At 42.2% G+C, this 19933-nt stretch overlaps 1 long non-coding RNA gene and 1 pseudogene across 1 annotated transcript; both read right to left on the bottom strand.

Moving 5' to 3' along the window:
- Positions 1–15862: 15862 nt before the first annotated feature.
- LOC111258004 lies at positions 15863–16357 on the bottom strand. Its single transcript, XR_002678641.1, has 2 exons — positions 16249–16357; positions 15863–16097 (listed from the first exon to the last, which is right to left on the bottom strand). It is a non-coding gene; the product is annotated as an uncharacterized LOC111258004 (long non-coding RNA).
- A 282-nt stretch (positions 16358–16639) lies between these two features.
- Positions 16640–17546, bottom strand: LOC101768876 (annotated as a pseudogene).
- Positions 17547–19933: the final 2387 nt, after the last annotated feature.

Genomic DNA, 19933 nt, shown 5'->3' on the forward strand with positions numbered 1-19933 from the left:
GACTATATAAGTAAGCTATCAAAGAGCATTTTACTATAATATTATGTGTTGAGTACTCCATATGCATCTGACAGAATACAATGCTCCATCTGGCTATTCAAGATAAAGTGGTGTTATGGATACAAAAAATGTGTTTGAGATGCTTCCCTGATTAAGCACAAAAAAACCTCCAATATCCTAAGCTGCATATCAGCAACACTCAAGATCTCACGACACCGGTGATTTTTATCTACTCGTTATGTGTCATAGATCCCAATAGTTCAGGATATTTTATTGTGATGCGAGAGACACATCCCCGGATTGAGAACAAGGCTTTCTGAATTCCCTATATCTAGCACTAATTAACGTATGATAACGCCTTTGCCGAGTGCTAGATCAGGGGCACTACCTTTGCTGAGTGCTAGATCAGGGGCACTCGGCAAAGGATTTTTTCCCCGAATTTTGGACTAACGCTGACACGTGGACCCACGGCGAGCTTTGCCGAGTGTCCGAGAGTTGACACTCGGCAAACATATTCTTTGCCGAGTGCCTCATTGCGACACTCGGCAAAACAGTACTTATATTGCAAGTGCAAAGTACTGTTTTAATAATTAAAAGTATGTAAACTTTGCAAAAACCTAGTCAAATTCACTAAATATTGTGTATTTCATTTTTTAAGTAATATTATTCCATTATTTCATGGATTTATAGCTCATATTGAATTTATATCTATTAAATTTATATACTTGCAATTAATAAATAAAAATTATCAAACGGATCCGAAAAATTCCCAAAATTTGACATGAACCAATCTATGTTCTCTATGGCCTATAAAAATAAATTTGAACTCAATAACAAATTCAAGTATCGATTCGACTCAAAATCTTACCAGATCCTTCCAACTTCTACGAATCCTCTCCGGAGATGCTTCGAATTCTAAGCATCAGATGTCAAAATTTGTGCGAAACCTTCTCAATTTTTTACCACAGCCTCTGCATATGAAATCATAGCATCTTGGAAAATCTCATGATTTTGAAACTTCATTTGTATGTTTGAGAATTATAAAATCATTCGACCACACGTTCGTAGTCGTGTTTCCTTAACAAAATGTTCGAAATTTCTTTTCATTTTCCGGATGAGACCTCAATTTGGACTCACTAACATGAATATGATTTTTCCACTCATATTATTCCATTATTCCAATCACCTGCAGTTCAAATTTGACTTAAATCAACAAATTACTCTAAATAAAATTAATTCATTAAATATAGCAAACAGGTCAATAAATAGTCCACCTTCTACCATGCAGTGCCAAATGTCATACATGGGGAGTATAAAAAGTTTGGAGGCTGGAGGAGGGAAAAAATGTTTTAGTTTTGCCGAGTGTGTCAAAAAACACTCGGCAAACCTTCATGTTTGCCAAGTGTCCCATCAAAACACTCGGCAAACATTGATGTTTGCCGAGTGTCGACGGGGGACACTCAGCAAACATCTAACGTTTGTCACCTCCCCTATCGGACGTCGCACGTGCTAGTCACGTGCTTAAGGGTTTGCCGAGTGTATTTTATTTGCCGAGTGTCCCCCGTGAGTTTGCCGAGTGTTTTTTTTGGCACTCGGCAAACCATATTTTCGCCGAGTGTAATATTTTTGCCGAGTGTTGTGAGGGATACACTCGGCAAACACGGCCTTTGCCGAGTGCCCGCAATAATACACTCGGCGAACAAATTACACTCGGCAACTTTAGTGTTTCCCGTAGTTATGTGAATAAAGGGTTTCACACAATCAAAACAGATTAAAAGACTGTCATATAAGCAGCTCGAAGGAGGAAAACCAAGATGCTGTTCGGCAGCTGGTTGGCTGGCTGCACTGCTGGCTGCTTCTGACTGCTGGCTGCAACTACTACTTTGCAGTTGGCTGCTGCTTGCTTCTGGCTGCGCTGCATCTACTGCTTCTTTGCAGCTGGCTTGTACTGCGGGAAACCACAATTGAATTCAAATTTTTGGCAGGAACGCGGGCAATTGATTTCAATTTTTTGGCACAAACGCAGCCCAGCCAATCAAAGTAACCCGCCATCACCATATCAATAGCCAATGAATCAGTGTCGTTCTACTAACAGTTCATTACAATAAAAAATTCCGCACAAACTAGTTGACATAAAACATATGGCAGAAACAAACACACATAGACATAGAACATTATAGGGATGCAACAGCGAGGCATCGAGTACCATTGCTAGGGTCTGTTGGCTCAAATTCCACTACCTGGATGCCTAATTGTCAAAATTTGTTGTCACCACCTGCATGTACCCATTTTGGCATAGCCATCAGTGATCACCAACATCTATGCAAACTTGTATAGAAGGAAAATCCAAATCAGTCATACATGTTAACTACATGAAGCAGATTCCCGCCGCGATCCAATATCGTACACTTGCCATATCAGGTGTAGCATTTGCTGCCACCCATTCGGACACGTGGTAATCCGGAGTTTGCGTCATGTTCCTTTCTATAATACTTGCATCAGCACGATCCAACAAATAATTGTGAAGTGCAAAGCAAGCAATAAGGATCTTCGTTTACCTCTCTCACTCATAAAATGGGATTCCTCGCAAAATATGCCACCTCGATTTGAGCACGCCAAATGCTCGTTCCACAACATTGCGAAGACTCGAATGGTGGAAGTTGAATTTCTCCTCCAAAGTTTCAGCCCCTCTGCTGCTGAACTCCTCAAGATGGTACCTCGTACTGCAATATGGCCCCAGATATCCTTCACGAACTACGTAACCTAAGTCCACCAGATAGTACCTTCCTACACAACATCAAACATATTCACCATTAGTGACAACACTTTTACAATTGTTGCTTCATGAACGTAAGTAGCCAACTAACGTATCTGAAGGTGGATGTGGGTAAATTGGTGTCTCCATACAGTCTCTCAACACCGCCATATCATGACTGGACCCAGCCCTCCCCGCTCCTACAAATGTGAACCGCATGTCCATGTCCACTATGGCTAACACATTAAAGCTTGGTCACCCTTTCCTATTAATGAAGTTCAAATGTGACTCACACCTGATTTGTACGGGAACGTGAGTTCCATCTAAAGCACCTATGCACCCATCAAAGAATGGTGCATATTGGTTGAGCCTATGATTAATCTTTGAGTATGACATGTCCTTTGGAGTGATAACCGTCTGTGCGAATGAGAACATGACATCTGCCTCATGAGACATCTTCCTACATATTGTGTCTAATGACTGCTCAAATCTATCTCTAATCTGTCTAGAAGCCTGTTGTGTCCCACAAGCCTAGAGGAACATAGCTAAAGCCTTGATAGATTCGACCCCTTGTGTTGAGCACATGAAAATTAACTAAGATATCATGCAAGGAATGCATCAAGATACATACGAAAATTGTCATAGCACCTCTAGCTTTCCCGCATATTCAGCTCAACCCATTGACGTTCGGTCATTCGTGGCAACTCCACGGGAAGGTTCACCACAGGAGCTGGACTACTGCTCCCAGCTGCATATGCTCCTACAACTGCTACTACCCCCGCTAGATGGTATATGACGGAGCTAGCATCACTGCTAGTGTCGCTGTTTGATTCCTCAGTGCTGCTCATAATGCAAGCAACCTGTGCACAAAATAGACATTAATGGTTCAGTCATAAGGCTACAAATGATATCTACATGTGCACGGAATAGACATTAATGGTAAGTGTAAATCAGTATGATTTCTCAAGGCGGAGCAAAGCCATTTGACAAGTATTTAAGGTCATGATGAGTTACTTAAGGCTACAAAATGGCAGAACCAAATTTCAGGCTATAAAGTAAAAGTTACACCACAAGTTAGAGAACATACTCTTTCAAACCTGTCAATATGGCTTCCCTTTCCTCCTTAATGGTCCTCCATGCCTTCCTGGTAGAATGAAAAGCAAGTTAAAACTTCTTTCTCACTGATGCACATGCAATGTAAATCACATGCATTGTCACTTATGAATGAAATAGATGCACATGCAATGTAAATCATAGACCATATTTTATTTGGAAAATAAGACAACACACACCACATATTGTTCAGGCTAGAGGCCACATTACATGCTAAGACATTTAAACATGTTGACCATCAGTTCAACTAAACAAGTACACAACACTTCAATAAAACCAACGGATTCCACACGCCAATATCTGCAAAGCATTGGTCAATCTACTGCACTACTTGTTCTCCTAGTTGAATTGGATCCAATGCAAGCGGCCCTCTTTGGTTTTCATCGTTGTGAAGGCCCTTCGGTTCATTGCATTCTTGCATAAAAATATTGCCATGCAGTATAGATCAGACCCCTCCTCGATATCATCTTCTTCTAAAATCCGCATTGCAAGGTCTAGCTCCTCTTCCTCACGGCTGAGCTGTTTCTAACTTTCATGGCTACAGTTTTGGAGATTTCTCTGACGTAGTCCTCCAAGCTGCCACTGTTCTTTTTCGGAGGACTGTCAACAACTTCCTCCCGGGTTAGCCTTTTAGACATATTACGAACACTAGAGGAACCAATAGGGTCTTGGGACATGTCTGCTTGAGTGTCCTCGCTCCCAGTAGCGAGTGTTGGCTCACAGACACCTCCTGCACTTAGCAGTGTCCCCCTGTCTTGGGTGGTGCGGCCGAACAGCATGTGAATTTCTTCAACGAACGGTGGTGGTTTAGCATTACTCGCTTGGTCGGCACTAGCACTAGTTTCCTGCAGGTGACGCAGGAACATGTTAGAAATGGAGTGGTTTAGAAAAAAATTTGTTGCTCGAATTGAATGAACAAGAAGGACTGTAAATGTGGCAGGACATACCTCTTCGTTGGTAGCCCAAAAAGTGTCATCAGCTGCAACGCCTCCAGTATTTTTGTCACGGCCTATGCCTGTGTGGACTTGAAGGTCCCTCCAATGCATGTATGACCTTCGCATGGTGTTCAGTTTGTTCTGCATATGCTTGCTGTCATAACTCAGACCAGTTTGTTGTTTGAAGTTGCGGTAGACGTGTTGCCATCCCAACTTAGTTAGGCACTTGTTGCTCCAATTCAGTTGGTTCTTCTTAGCAATGCAGAGGTCGAGGAACGTTTTCGTTGTCGCCTCATCCCAATTGGCATGGTTGCTAGCCATCTGAGCCCAGTTGTACAATGCATAGTTTCATTAGGTACGAGCTAAAATTTTATTTAACAAAGAAGAAAATGCACGAGATATAAAAGTATACAAATAAGAAATAGACAAACTCAGTACGTAATGAACATGTCACTTGCCTTAGCAGTTGTCTTGGTGCGTTTGTAACAGAGATTGTATCGACAGGCTGGTGGGGGAGAGCATGAAGAAGTGGATGACGATGCCAGTGTGGGCACCGTTGCAAAGGACAAGAGTGCAGTTGAAGTAGGCTCGCTGCAGATGACTGCATATGTGCAAAAGAAAATATTGTCGGATTAATGCTTCTAATTTGCACTCAACATTGTACTAGAATTTAGTTACAGAACTTGAGGACAATCCAATTTAGAGAAGCAATAAACTTGCATAAACCTTTGTGCAAGCTAGAAATATAATCTATAGATAATAGGAATCAGAATCTAACAGGCAGGCATACTAATCATGGTAATATGCAAATCTCGTAGAGACATAGACTAATGAGTAATTAACAGGCATACTCACTGGCATCATTGAGATACTAAGTTGATTCAGGAATCTAATCCTATATTTTAAATTGTTACAGAGGAAACACAATATAATAAATTCATGAACTGGTAAGTTAATAATTGTGTTCATGGGGCTACAAATGTCTCTCAGTATAAGTAAAATAAAAAGTGATATATGAATATGATGAAAACTTGCCTAAAGTACCAGAATGTATTTACTAATCCAATAAAAGCAACCACATGCATATCCAATTTCATTCATTTGAATTAGATGGCAGAAGGTCGAGATGTTGTACGTACATCAAACAAAGACCTTAATAGGAAGGGAAATCAAAATAAATGATCTTTCGTTATGAGCAAACACATGAGCTGAAATAGTAAACCAAATGACTAATCAGATGAAAAATAAAAATACATGCAATTTAAGCAAATTTACTTAATATTGTTTTTGTGCTATGTAGGTCATTTGTACCAAATTATGATCTTATAAATCTTAGGTTGAAAAGACAATGTTAGATTGTCTCAGCATCATGTATGCTATTATCTACCATCAACATGTTGCAGAAGAACGATAGCTGCAATGACAGCACATCATGTTTTCATCTTTGCAGCATCCAATATTACTATTTTGGATCTCATGAACAAGAAGAAACCATGAACTTACAGTGACACAAGTGATGGTTGGCCTAAACAAGGTGGTAAGCTTCCTGTCAGTGAATTATAGCTCAAGTTCCTGACCAAGCAGAAGATATAACATTAGCTACCAAGGCTGGATCACATACCGTTAACTGTAGAAATAACCCAAAAAGATATTTACATAAGCGAGAAGAAATAATTCTTAGCACATATAAAAAACTTGGCAATGGTAAACAATATAAACTTCTTAATTCAAACAATGATTGGTCTAAAACATAACCAACTATTAAGCAGGTCCGGACAAGCAAGAAGGTAATTAAGACGAATTCTCAAAACAACTTATATTTGACATCCTTTAGTATTTATGGTCATCATTTGTACAGATGAATATGTATCATTCCAAAGCAAAGAATGTAAAAAAACATGTGTATATATGATTTCGAAACCATTTCGACCATTTATAGAGCAATTAATAGTACTACTAGATGCAGTTTACCCAAATAGAGAAAATTAACAAGTCAATTAGTTCATTCTCAGGTATTATTTGAATGAGCTTTATCAATTTATATGTGATTAATCAAGTGAGAGGGACAAGGATCTGAGTCCTATGGAAACTTTTAAAGGTGGAGAGAAAATAGAACCTACACCCATATGTACCAACAGTAATCAATAACAGGATAATATACGCTTCTAAGGTATTCAATTTTGTACCCAAGGCCAACCGCCAGACATTCACCTGCCTCAACAATGAGCAGGCTTTAAATCCAATAACATCACTCTAAATATTTCCTTTTGCTATTGCAGTCCAGCTTCAGTCATCTTGAGGAAGAAGCATATGACGGTAAACATCTTGAGGAAGAAGCATATGGCGGTAAACAAGGGGATTACCTGGATCTGAATGGGGGGCTTCCTCGGGCTATGGCGACGCTAGGGCCGGGATGTGGTGGATGGGAGATCTGCTGCTGGACTTCTTGCTCGAGTTGTCAGGCGGGGGGTGCCGTGGTGGAGACGGCGGCCGCCGCGAGCCTGGATCCCGGCTGGCGTTTTGGGCGGCGAGTTGGATCCCTGGCGGCCGGCTTGACCCCGGGTGCCTCGGCGCTGCGGGTAGACGATGGAGGACACGGTGGGGGCAAATGGTCCGGCGCCGGCGACGAAAAGGCCACCCCGTGCTGGATCTGCTTCATGGATGCCACGTCGAGGATAGAGGAAGGCCGTTGCCGGGGAGGGAGACGCCGGGGATGATGGCGGCGAAGAGGGGGTGAGAGGGAAGTGGATAGGGATGCGATGCGGGGAAGACAATGAGAGAGGAAGAGGAAAGGAGGCCGGGCGTCGGTGCTAGTAGCGCAGCTGTTCGGCTGCGTGTGAGCTGCCGAAGGGCTACGCTTATCAGCCCAGCTGGGAACAGCTGCAGCCGGCTGGATTCAGCCCAGCCAAATAGCTTGCAAACTATGCATGCAAACCAGAACACCTTTATTGGAGTAAGCATGGACTGTCATCAACTATAGACTATGATCCCTTGGGAGGTCAAAACAAATTGTATTTTCTTATCATGCAAGCAGCACACCACTGTATGGTATTTCAGCATGTACTGGTATATATACATACATACATGCAGCATCTAGCATTCAAACTTGTAGTTTACTTTCTATTTTATGCCCTGAAGTCAGAGCAAGCCCTCATATTAAACTTACACTTAGATATGAAGGAAACCTGCTCTGACTTCAGGGAAGAAAGTAAAAAGTACTGAAACTAGTGACGGTTCAGCACAAGAGAACAATAGAGAGATTAATCTATCTTAAGTGAGGTTCAGCACAAAGGAACTATGGATGAATATGTACCATGTTGACTACTAAAGCTTTGTACTTATCCACTTCAAACCTCAATGTTCTGGTTTCTTACTTCTTATGCTACCTGTGAAGTGTACATCTTCACATTATATGCAGTGTCTGCATAATAGTCAAAAAGTAACTTCTGTTTTGTACACAAGTTAGCCAAGCCATCATCTTACTCACGAGTAGATTAAATCATGACAATAACCTGAGACTGAAATCATCACTCTTAAGTAATCAAGCCCTCATACACTTAGATATGAAGAAAGAAACACTAAATATACTGGAATTATTCAAGCATAGTAATCAAATCAGGAACTGAGACAACCAGCACTTCAATATTGTGTGAATCAAAAGGAAAAGGAAGGAGCACCAAAGAACAATAGGCATGGGAGGCATTAGGAAAGCTTTAAGCAGATCCCACCTCCAAGAGGTAATCATCAATTGAGCTTTCCTCCATGTTCCCGTGCCCACTGCTCTTAGGCCCTCATTTCATCCTTTTCCCGTCTCACCTTTGCACTCTAATAATCCAAATATGTGTACGAAAAATTTATAGCTTTCCCTCTCAAATAGCTGTGTGAGAGAGAAGGAAGGGGAAGGAGTACCTAAGAACGATAGGAATGGGAGGCATCGGAAAGCACCAATGTTTTCTCCCCCATCTTTAGAGGAAACAAACATGGTAGGAAACAAACATGGTAGGCTTTCCATCATGTTCCCACTCCCACTGCTCTTAGGCTCTCTCTTTCTTCCTCTTCCCGACTCACCTCTGTGCCTACAACTACAAAACATTCTGAGAAGCCTGGGCTGTTGAACAATTTCTGTACAGTAGATAAGAGTATATAAAGACCTGGTAGTGCTGTGAACAATGAAGGCATCTATTGGACGTGCACTGTGAGGTCCATAAGAAATAGCAGTGGATGACAGCTGGGCATGCTACATTGTCAATGTAGAAAATTAGCAAGGCAGGATACATGGCATTTCTGTGTATGACTAGAAAGGCAACAGCCCTGACAGGACCTTGAATTTCCATCCACCCGGGGAAAATAAAGAACCATGCATTAACATACTCTCTTAAGAGCCATTGGACAATAATACAAATTAGAGCTGGAGATGATGCATATGATGGACCTTGGTGCTGCGGCCTTTTGTCATCTGTTTCTGTTAATTTCTCAATGAACCATACAAGAAAAAAAAGGTAAGTTTGCATCTTCAGACATGTAATTTTAAGGAATATAATGGAAAAGACCTAAGCGCGTACACAGAAACATGAAGGGTGGAAAACAGAAACTAGGCAAGCAAACTTTTCGTAGTAACATTATAAATTCCTTATAGTGAACCATGAGACAAGTTTGATTTTACATACTGAATTAGCAGAAACTATTAATTTAAAACCTTTGGGAGATCAGAACTTGATCGGAACAGATCAACGCAATTTTCTGGCCCCGCTGTGAACGTTGCTACAGGAAAGAAAGACTAGCTTTAATTCAAAGAGTACGACCTTGTAGCTTATTTTCTGCTCCATCAAAGTATAAGAAAGTTGTGTAAGTAACTCAATAGTTTGTACTTTGAGAGCACTAGGGCTTAATTGCGTCATTTTATTAATTGCAGAAGTTTAGCAGATGGAAATGGGATCTTTCTACCATTTGCCGTTGTATTGTCAGCCCTTACCTATTTTATCATTTTTACATCCGAAAAATGTTATTGTTACTATTTAAAGAACTCGTAAGCTTCAATTCACTTTATAGGATGGTCGTTAAATAGTGTTAGAAATTATCTGCATCATTCATTCCATATTTGTATTTTGTTGTAATGTTTGAAGCGGTGCTAGTTTATTACATCATACTCCTGTCTCATAACTATGCATGTTGCTGTCATATGATTGATTTATGTGATGAACAGTATATAGTCAATAGCTAATATTTATTTATAATGTTCTAGTAGATCCCAAAATAAGAGCTACACCATTCATCATTGCAAACTCACACTGCCTCCCTTGAATAATGTCATCCAAACCAAAAGGAAGAGTAAGGAGCACCAAAGAACAGTAGGCATGGGAGGCATTAGGAAAACTTAAAACATTATCTTAACCTCCACTTCCAAACATGGAACTATTAGGAAAACTCAAAACATTATCTTAACCTCCACTTCCAAACATGGAACTGGAGAGCTTATGCTTTTCTGTTTGTTCCCATGCCCATCACTCTTAAGCCCTCCCATGATTCCTTTTCCTGGCTCATTGTCAAGATTATTTCATCATCCTCATGTGAGCATGTGTTCCTTCGTTTTTTATGGATGAAACAACAGTGTAAGCAAAAAGGAGGAAGGAGTGCTCAAGAGTAATAGGAATGGGAAGCACTAGGAAAGCCCAAACCAAATTCAACCTCCATTGTTGGAGGAGAATACAGACAAGTTAGGCTTTCCTCCATGTTCCCATTCCCACTGCTCTCAGGCCATCTCATTCTTCCTCTTCCTGGCCTACAACCAACACAATGTTTCCCTTCTAAATATATTTCCTTAATGTCTTCTGTTCTGTTTATCCATCTAATGCTAATCTTGCAAGCCATTAGGAAAGGGAAGGAAAACCTAAGAGCCTTAGGAATAGGAGGCATCAGGAAAACATTAAACCAAATCTCCATCTCCAATGCCAGAGATGGAATAGATTATGATTTCCTTCATGTTCCTATCCCTAGTGCTATTAGATACTTTCTTCCTATTCCTGGCTCACCCTCTAGGCCCCAACTGTAACTTCAACCAAATTCTACTCAGCTCTAGAACACACATGCATATATATAGAGAGCTATGGACCTATCTTCGGTGTTGTAACTAGTCCGGTGACTAGTAAACTCACCATGTGCATGAACTGTGATCCACCATAGGACATAGCAGTTGCTGACAGTAGGACCATGCATGGTACATGTACCACTAACGTCTAGAACATGCAAGAAGACAAGGAGAGAGTACTGACTATACTAAGAAATGTTGACTGTAACCTTTGTATTCACATATCTCGTCTGTACAAGGAACTTGATTTTTCCTGGCTTGAGGTAGAAAGCCCAATCCATGTATAAAATCCCTAGGAAAACAAACTACTTGCATATCAAAAGAACCATTTATGCAAGTGACCTAAGGCATCAATTGATGTGATTTTGTAACATCAATTGAAGTCTTAGGTGACTTGATTAATGATTATTGTCATATATTTTAATAAACAGTGGTTATATCACGCTTTGGCACTGCGTCTGGAATGGGGGACAAGGTAACTCTAGCGCTGGACAGCTTCACAGGAATACACAGCCCGTTCAGCCTACAGAATTTTCTTCTTCGCCTCCGGCGCTCCGGCCAGCTCGATGGAGGGCCAAGCAACTTTGGAAGGCCTGGGCACTGCTCAAGGTGAAAAGCTCTTCATGTGGCTGGTTTTGCCGCGAGCCCGCGACGACTCCGGAGGGTTACAGAGGACAGAGCCACGTCACTTGCCTGCTCTGTGAACAAGTTCCTGAAACGCCTTGACCATCTGTTCGCAAGTTGCTCTTACACAAGCAAGTCCGGTTCGCAATCGGAATCCTGGGACATGCCAACCTGCAGATGCCGTCGGCGGCTGTCCAGACAGTTGAATGGTGGCACCAGCTTCGCGCCGGTGGAGACAAGCAGGGGCTCGATTCCCTCTTCGTGTTGGTCACCTGGCTCATTTGGAAGAACGGCACGCCGGCATATTCAACAAGGAGGAATCATCGCGGACGCAGCTGCTCAATTGAATCAAAGAGGCGGCAAAGCACTCAGTACCCTCGGTGCCTGCTCCTTTCAGGATCTAGCTCGTAGTTCAGCTAGAACATAATTAGCTCTCCTCTGTACCTGTTTGGCTGTTCAGTTTCTTAGCATAAGAATTAGTGAAATATTGTTATCATGAGCAAGCGCCAAGGCTGCTTGCGTTGTAACAAACTTCAAAATTCATTTCTATCTAATACAAAGATATGTTGCTCTCCTGCGTATCCTTATAAAACAAAACGGTGATTTTACAAAAGACAAGCAAAGATACACAACCGCAGATTCAAAGAAGCACTTCAGCTTGCAATTGCAGAAAGGACTAGAATTTGATTTGAAAAATGTTAAAATTATCAAGAATTTCATCATTGCTCTTTTGGAACTTTGAAGTTCAGAAATAAAAAAGAAGACATTTCCTTGCAGGTCTTGAATTTAGTCAGCCTAAAGTCGAAATACAAATCAAGTCGGCACTTGTGTAAACATCTGTTCAAGGCGTCAGCCGTCAGCTTCACCAAAGTCCAAGAGAGATTGTGCGAGCTACTGGCATTTCATTGCAGGTAGAGAATTCCAATGTGCAGATATATCTTACTGCTGCAATTCTTTTCTGTTTTCTAATATACAAATTTGTCCAATTAATTTCTGTGCTGCATTTGCGGATTCGCACCTGTATTAGTTCATCAGTTCAGTCATTTCTATTGCTTTGTATGACCTTCCCCTAAAAATTGCTATGATTTGTGCGCTGAGTGTGCAGTGTTCATGTTGTATGGCATCTTCGTTCTTCCTGTTTTCTGGTTCCAACTCAATGTCCCAGAAAGGCATATATTTTGTCTGCTATACATTTGACTTGAGCATGGGCACAGCGTGAGAGAATAGTGACGAACCTGTGCCGGTGTGTTACAGCTAAAACCTTTGTGACCCTTTTTTTATTCGAGTAGTTAAGTTTCTTCCTTCAGAATATGCTATCTGGCAAATACATCTTGGCACGATGCTGTTTGCTCTTCAGAAGTTAGATCAGTGAACAGTTTTAGTTGTGTTTGTTTTGCAGTTGTGCTATCTTATCTATTAGAATCTGAAACAGAAAGCATGGTGAGTCAAGAACATGTGAATGGATAAGCACATTGCAAAATATTTGGAACTCAAATTACGCCATAGGCTATTGCTGGAAAAAATGTTCACCTGTTAATCTCATGTGTTTTCGCTCGGCAAGTGTGGTACAACATTCTCCTGAAGATTGGCTTGCAGGAGCCCTCTCCCCAGCCTGAGAATAACTTATTTGATGAATGGTGGGTAAGCACAAACATTGGAATTGATGGTTAGGCTAGAAAAGGTCTCAATTCTATCATCATTTTGGGAGCTTGGTGTATATGGAATCATTGTAACCTTTGTGTGTTCGATGGGATTCAACCGAGCCTAAATGAGGTCATGGCTTCAGTGTTCCTGTTCGCTTCAGCTTATCAGCCACCGAACAGTATTTTTTCCTCACAACAAATCAGCCGTTTCAGCTTTTCAGCCGGCTTATAAGTCCAGCCGAACAGGCCCTAACTGCAACTTTAGAGTTTGGCCGGAGCTCGAGGAATATCCCATCTCCTCGCTCTAGAGCCAGCCAATGTGTGAGTTCCTAGTTACAGGTCCCGGGTCATGCATTTAACAAGGGTGAGAGATATTCTGTATAAAGTAAAGAGCTCTTTTACGGTGCACAATACTACCAAGTGGTAGTATAGAGTATAGGTTCTTTTTTAGCATGGGTAAAATTGTAATTAGCACGTATATATTATTTGGAGACTTTTTTTTTCCGCGAGCCCTTCTCCCCACGCGCCGCCAGTCCCCCACGTCCGCGCCTGGGCGCACCGCCGCACCCCGCACCCCCCGGAACCCTCGGCGGCCGGTGCTGACACTGACGACTTCCTGCCGGCTCAGGCTGCGCGTGACGACGACGTGCTGTTTGAGCTTCATTCCCACTCAAACCATAGCGACGGCTTTCTCTCCCCCACCGCGTTCGTCGAGCGCGCCCACCGCAACGGGGTAAGTGAATGAATCCTGAATGGCCTCTAGTCCGTTTGCCCGCTAGGTGTGTGAGGAAATGCTTGTGACGTTTGTTGGGCGGCGTTGTACTGTGCTTTGTGGAATTCGACTTCGATGGCCTCATCGTCTTTAGCTGTGATGCTTATCCGAGCATTGCGTTTGTTGTACCTGCCAGTGTGCCGTGTGCGTAGCTGTTCCCCGTCTTATAGGACTGTTCCCCGTCTTAGTATCTGGATGAAAGTGCTGCACTGGTGACTACATTATCTAACAGGGAAGCAGTTTCCTTGGATGTTTCAACTCCCCTCTGATGATCGGTTTGTTTAAATTTGAATGAATTAGCTGTCATCTTCTGGCACACATTGGTTAGTTCAGACGGTGTATTGCTTAGCTAATTGCTTCTGAAAAAAATGATTGAGATGCACTAGTGCCTGTTTCCCCTCGAAATGTTTTATGGATTATATACCATAACCTACCTCCTAAAGTTTCGGTATGGTTGTGTGCTGTTTAAAAGTTATATATTGATGGGCACATATTGCAAATCTTGGAGTGACTAAACTATATATGTTTGTGGCGTAGGTGAAAGTTCTTGCCCTAACAGATCACGACACTATGGCTGGCATACCAGAAGCTGTTTCAGCAGCTTCCAAGTTCGGCATTAGAATAATTCCTGGAGTTGAAATCAGTGCGCTGTATAATCCAAGGTAAGTGCCCTTTAGCTTTTAGAGAAGAGAGCTTTTTCTATTGTGTTTTGAATAAAAATCATCAATTGCATGCAGCTTAATGAATCAAGCATCCTATCGTTGCGGACTCTCATAAATAGATCTGCAATATTGTTTTAATGCTCCATTGCCTGTCTAATAAAATGATACTGTAAACAACATTTAAGCAGTTGTATTATGACTAGGGATATTTCATATGATGATTCATTATATTATGAATTTCATTTTCTATAAGGGAACTTGCCGGTGCTGGTGAGCCTGTTCATATCCTTGCATACTATGGTACATGCGGTCCATCAAGATATGATGAGTTGTACAGCATGCTATTGAACATCAGAGATGGGAGATACTTAAATTTGCAGAGGAGTCATCTTCTGCAAATCTAGGAAACATAATTAAGTTTGGACGACTTACCAATGCTGATGCTTTTTCTCCAATAAACACTGGTATTGATGTTGTTGATTTCTGCTTATCTTCATGGTCAAGCAATGATGACATGGAAGATGTTGAACTGGAGGAGGTAAGACTGAAGCTGGCCCCATTATGCAGCAGAAGATGACATCAACTACAAAGCCATCTTGAGCAATGCCCCCCCCCCCCCCCCCCCTTGTTGTAACTCAATATCTGTGTTTCGCCTTTTCCTTTCCAGCCGATTAGAACTAATATGTTTCTTTACTAGTTGATGACCTTGTTGAAAGTAGGTATGCTGAATCTGGTGGTCTTTGACATTTTAATCAAGAATGTATATTTCATCATAGGGTATCCTGAGTCTGGTCTTCCTGTATGCTTTCTGATGGTATTGTCGCGGTGCTGTACTGCTTGGTACATGTCGTGCTTCTGTAATATAATGGTTAGGCGCACCGGTGTATGCATCTGCGTTTTATTGGGCAATGTTTCTTGTTTGGCTTGCACACAAAAAAATTTAATTGATAAAGCAATTCTCAAATCAGTGTTTGGCCTGTGATGTGATAGCTATCTATGTGCAGGTTGTCTCACTATCTGACCTGGCATGGCATGATTGGTGAAAACTGAAAAAAAAAACCTACTTGATGTTTCATACACATCAATCTCTCTTGACATACCCCAATTTCAAGGATAGAAACTGCCCATGAGCTGCTTGGAATTTGAAAGACAGAGACTAGACAACCAAACAAAAGCAATTTTTAGCTTCATTTCCTATTACTGTGATAATACATCGGAAATTAATTCCAATTTCTTGATGAGAATGTTGCTGTTCTCCAAGTGACCTCAGTTCTCTGTTACGGTACCCTCTTTAGAAGATTCACAAGTGCCGGATGCATACACGTCTTGCGATCACAGCCAGTGCTTCGAGTAAGAGAAGCACCCAACTATTTGTCAGCAAGCCACTTCACTCGCATATCAGAAGCCTTTGAGCTGGCCACTCAGCCCGGCTAACGCTATCCATTTCTCCAACGCTGTGGCTGACGACACAAACGCCGACTTGGAGGATCAAGCATCAAGCTTGTTCACTGCAACGAGAGGGACACACGCATGGAACATTTCAGATTCATGCCGGCAGAAAAAGCATGGATCACTGGAAGATGAATGTTCAGGTATGTTTCTGAAATAGAAAGTTCAGACAAAGATCTAGTCCTACAGATCATAAGACTGCACGTATACCTGATGTGAACAATGAGGCCAAGGAGGCGTTGAAGCTATCAACCGTGCTCCTCTCCTCTGGGCTCGAGCTGAACTGTTGCACAGAGAACTAAACAGGTCAAGAAAATGTACAAGTTGAGAAGGGAATGAAACAACTGTCTGCAGTGAAAGGGAAGCAATTCAGGATGGATGAGGAAAGACTAACCTTGGAGAAAGCTGCATTGATGTTCTGCACCCACTGGGCATCTGTGCTTGGACCCAGGACGCTGCTCGCGGCTGGGAGATCGTCCTTGTCAATGGCCTGCCCAACTTTGCTCAACTTGTAAATGAGGTCCTGCAGGTACCCTGTGGTTTGTAGTCAAACTACAGCATTACTGCTATTGCAAATATTCAGAGATTTTATCTCTCTTTTTCAGGGAAATTTAAAAAAAAACTGCATGAGAAGAAGTGCAGGTAAATTCACGGAAAATGTAAATTCACTGACTGACTGACCAGTCTCGGTGCCTGAGGCGCTGATGATCCCTTGCTTCTCCAGGCGCTTCTTCCTGTCCTCCTTGACGCGCTCCAGCAGCTCGATGTCGTCGTCCTCGTCGAGCACAAGGGCCCGCGCGGGGCGGTTGGCGGCGAACGGGGAGAACGACGCCGCCAGGGCGGCGAGCATGCATGACGCCAGGCCGCTCCGTCGGCCGACGACGACGGCGGCCTCACGCCGGTCCTGGCCTCCCGTTGCTGCTGACGCCTCTGAACTTGGCCTAGCATGCTGCCGCTGGGGGATGCTGCTCGCCGCCGCCGCCGCCGCCCGTTGCAACCCTAGCGACTGATTGTAAATGAGGAACGTAGCGACCGATTGGAAATGAGAAGATGAATAAAAGGAAATGAGATGATAATTAAGAAAGATTTGATATATTGTAACAATGCCAATTTTCATCTTTCCAATCATACCCATATACTACTCATACTACTCATGCATACTACCTATACAACAACTTAAGGTTCCAGTAGTATACAATTAATCTCAACCGTCCAATCGTTACATACGAGTCCTTTTCGAATAGTAGTATAGGGTAGTATTGTGCACCGTAAAAGAGCTCAAAGTAAAAGGGTATGAGTGTGTGTGGTTTTGTATGGGGCTCTAAAACCCCTCTTTTATTTTTTTTTAATATAATGATACGTAGCTCTCCTGCATGTTCGAGAAAAAAAATTGCTGGAAAAATAAGCAATGGCCTAAATGGCGTAATTTGAGTTCCAAATATTTGGAGTATTTTGTGAGTTTAAAGGAAGAGGAAAGAATACCTAAGAACAGTAGGCATAGGAGGCATCGGGAAAGTCAAAATAGTACTCCTGCCTCCAACGCTAAACGATGGAACAGAGGGCCTATGTCTTCCTCCATGTTCCTATGCCCACTGCTCTTAGCTAATCTGAACTTCCTCTTCCCGTCTCACCTTGAAGTTCTTGCCTAAGTGTGCATATGCATGTCCCTAGTTTTCTCTGCTAAAACAATAGCACAAGCCAAAAGGAAGAGAAAGTAGGGCTTAAGAACAATAGGAATGAGAGGCATCGGGAAATTCCAAATTAAATTTCCACCCCAATGCTAGGAGGGAACCTTCAAGCTTGGCTTTCCTCGATATTCTCATTCCCAATGCTCTTATACCGTCTCTTTCTTCCTCTTCCTGACATGCTGTAGAACCTTCTCTTCTAAATATGTGCACTGGTATATTACTTTCATCACCAAATCAACCATGCTAGCAAAAGGAAGAGGAAGGAGAACCTAAGAACCATAGGAATGGGAGGCATCAGGAATGCGCTAAGCCAATTAGGGCACTGCATTCCTTCGTGTTCCCACTCCTAATGCTCTTAGGAACTCTCTTTCTTCCTCTTCCATGCTCACAAATTTTGGGAGTGAGAAGCTATTCGTGGAACACTTCATGCCTCAGGTATATATAGAGAGAGACCTTTGCTGTCTGTACTGAAGCTTTGTGGACAATGAATGAACAAAGTGCATGGTGCACCACTAGGACATTGGACACAGCAGTGGATACCAGTGTGGGACCATGCAAACTACAGCAGTTGATGAATGTGGACCGTGTAACCTATACAGGCAATGGAGAGTTGAAGAGCACATGCAACCAGCTGTGCCATATCTTTTTTGAGCAATCAGCTGTGCCATATCTGAAGGGCAGACACATTCATGTCAGCCAATTGATCTGAGCAGTGAATTCACAAAAAGGAAATGGGGAGAAAAACAGAATCTTTCAAGTGCATTTACTTGGATTCATCAGTTCAGATTTTTTTAAACCTATGTCCTGTTAGAAAATGGGTTGCGCCCGTAATGTAAGGCAAAGTCGAAATTTTTTCAGACATACGATGAGAAGTCCAAGTTGCCTAATTTAAACAATGGAGGATTCAAACTCTATTCAAGAAAATATAGACATTAAGCTGATTTTACTTAAGTTAGTAAAATACACATTACACAGTGGAGGTCCCATGCTTACTGTTTCAAAAAGAAAAGATCGTTCTATTAGTTGTTAAACTATCGGTGACTACACTTACCTTGGAATGAGAAAAATCCCAAAACATCGTCATTTCTTGATCATGCGTGCACCCATTCAGCCAGAAGCCCAGAAGACTATGCAGAGATGTTGGTTGGTCATGCATGTTGTAGCTGTGCTTGCATCTGTTCAAGACATCAGGCATTTAGGTGTTGCTGCCGTTTCATTTGAGACACTGTTCGTATCCTGCTAATTTTCCTGGAGCATCTGTCCATATGCCTCTATGAACTTGGTAGGACCAACTCGTTTGTTTCAAATCATTTGGCAGTTGTCACTTGGCAGCGTAGCTGCCAATTAGTGTTTCTGCAGAAGATGTATAGATGGTGATCTGCAGTCAGGTACAATGTTCACGTCAGTTTGTGTGCATGCGTGTGTTACAATGTTCACGTCAGTGTGTGATCTGCAGATGTATAGATGGTGATCTTTACTGGCTTTGCAATTCGTTGTCATAGCAGAAAATTGGTGGCGAATACACCATCATAAGTTTGCAATACTTTATTATGTTTGGGACAGGGTTGTGTTGTTAAGTTTGATTATGTATAGCCATCATCTTAACTTATTCATGAACTAAAGCAGGCCAAAGAATCTGAAACAGTGAAACTGAAATCATTTCAGTTAACTAAGCCATAATCTTACACTATGCATGCATTGAGGCAATGGTGACATGTCCCCATGCCCACTTCTCTAATGCCTTCTTTACTTCCTCTTATCATCTCGCCTTCAGGATTCACACAAGTGCCAAGACGATCACACAAGCCACAAGGAAAAGGAATGAGCGCGCAAGAACAATAGGAACGAGAGGCATCAGGAAGCACCACACCGAATTTCCACCTTTACAGGAGCAAATCAGCAAGGTGGTGGTCTTTCCTCGATGTTCTCATTCACACTGCTCTTATGCACTCTTTTTCTTCCTTTTCCTGCCTCCCTACCACGCCATTAGAGCCTACTCATCTACTCATCGTGCTTGCGAAAGGGAAGAGGAAGGAGCACCTAAGAACCATAGGAATAGGAGGCATCAGGAACGCGCCAGGCCAAATATCCACCTCCAGTGCCTAGAGGAGAAATCAGAGCATTCGCATTCCTTGGTGTTCCTGTTCCTACAGCTCTTAGGACCTCTCTTTCTTCATCTTCCCTGCTCACAAATTCTCATGGAACCC

Source organism: Setaria italica, chromosome VII (assembly GCF_000263155.2).
Source record: "Setaria italica strain Yugu1 chromosome VII, Setaria_italica_v2.0, whole genome shotgun sequence".
Classification (NCBI taxonomy): Eukaryota; Viridiplantae; Streptophyta; class Magnoliopsida; order Poales; family Poaceae; genus Setaria; species Setaria italica.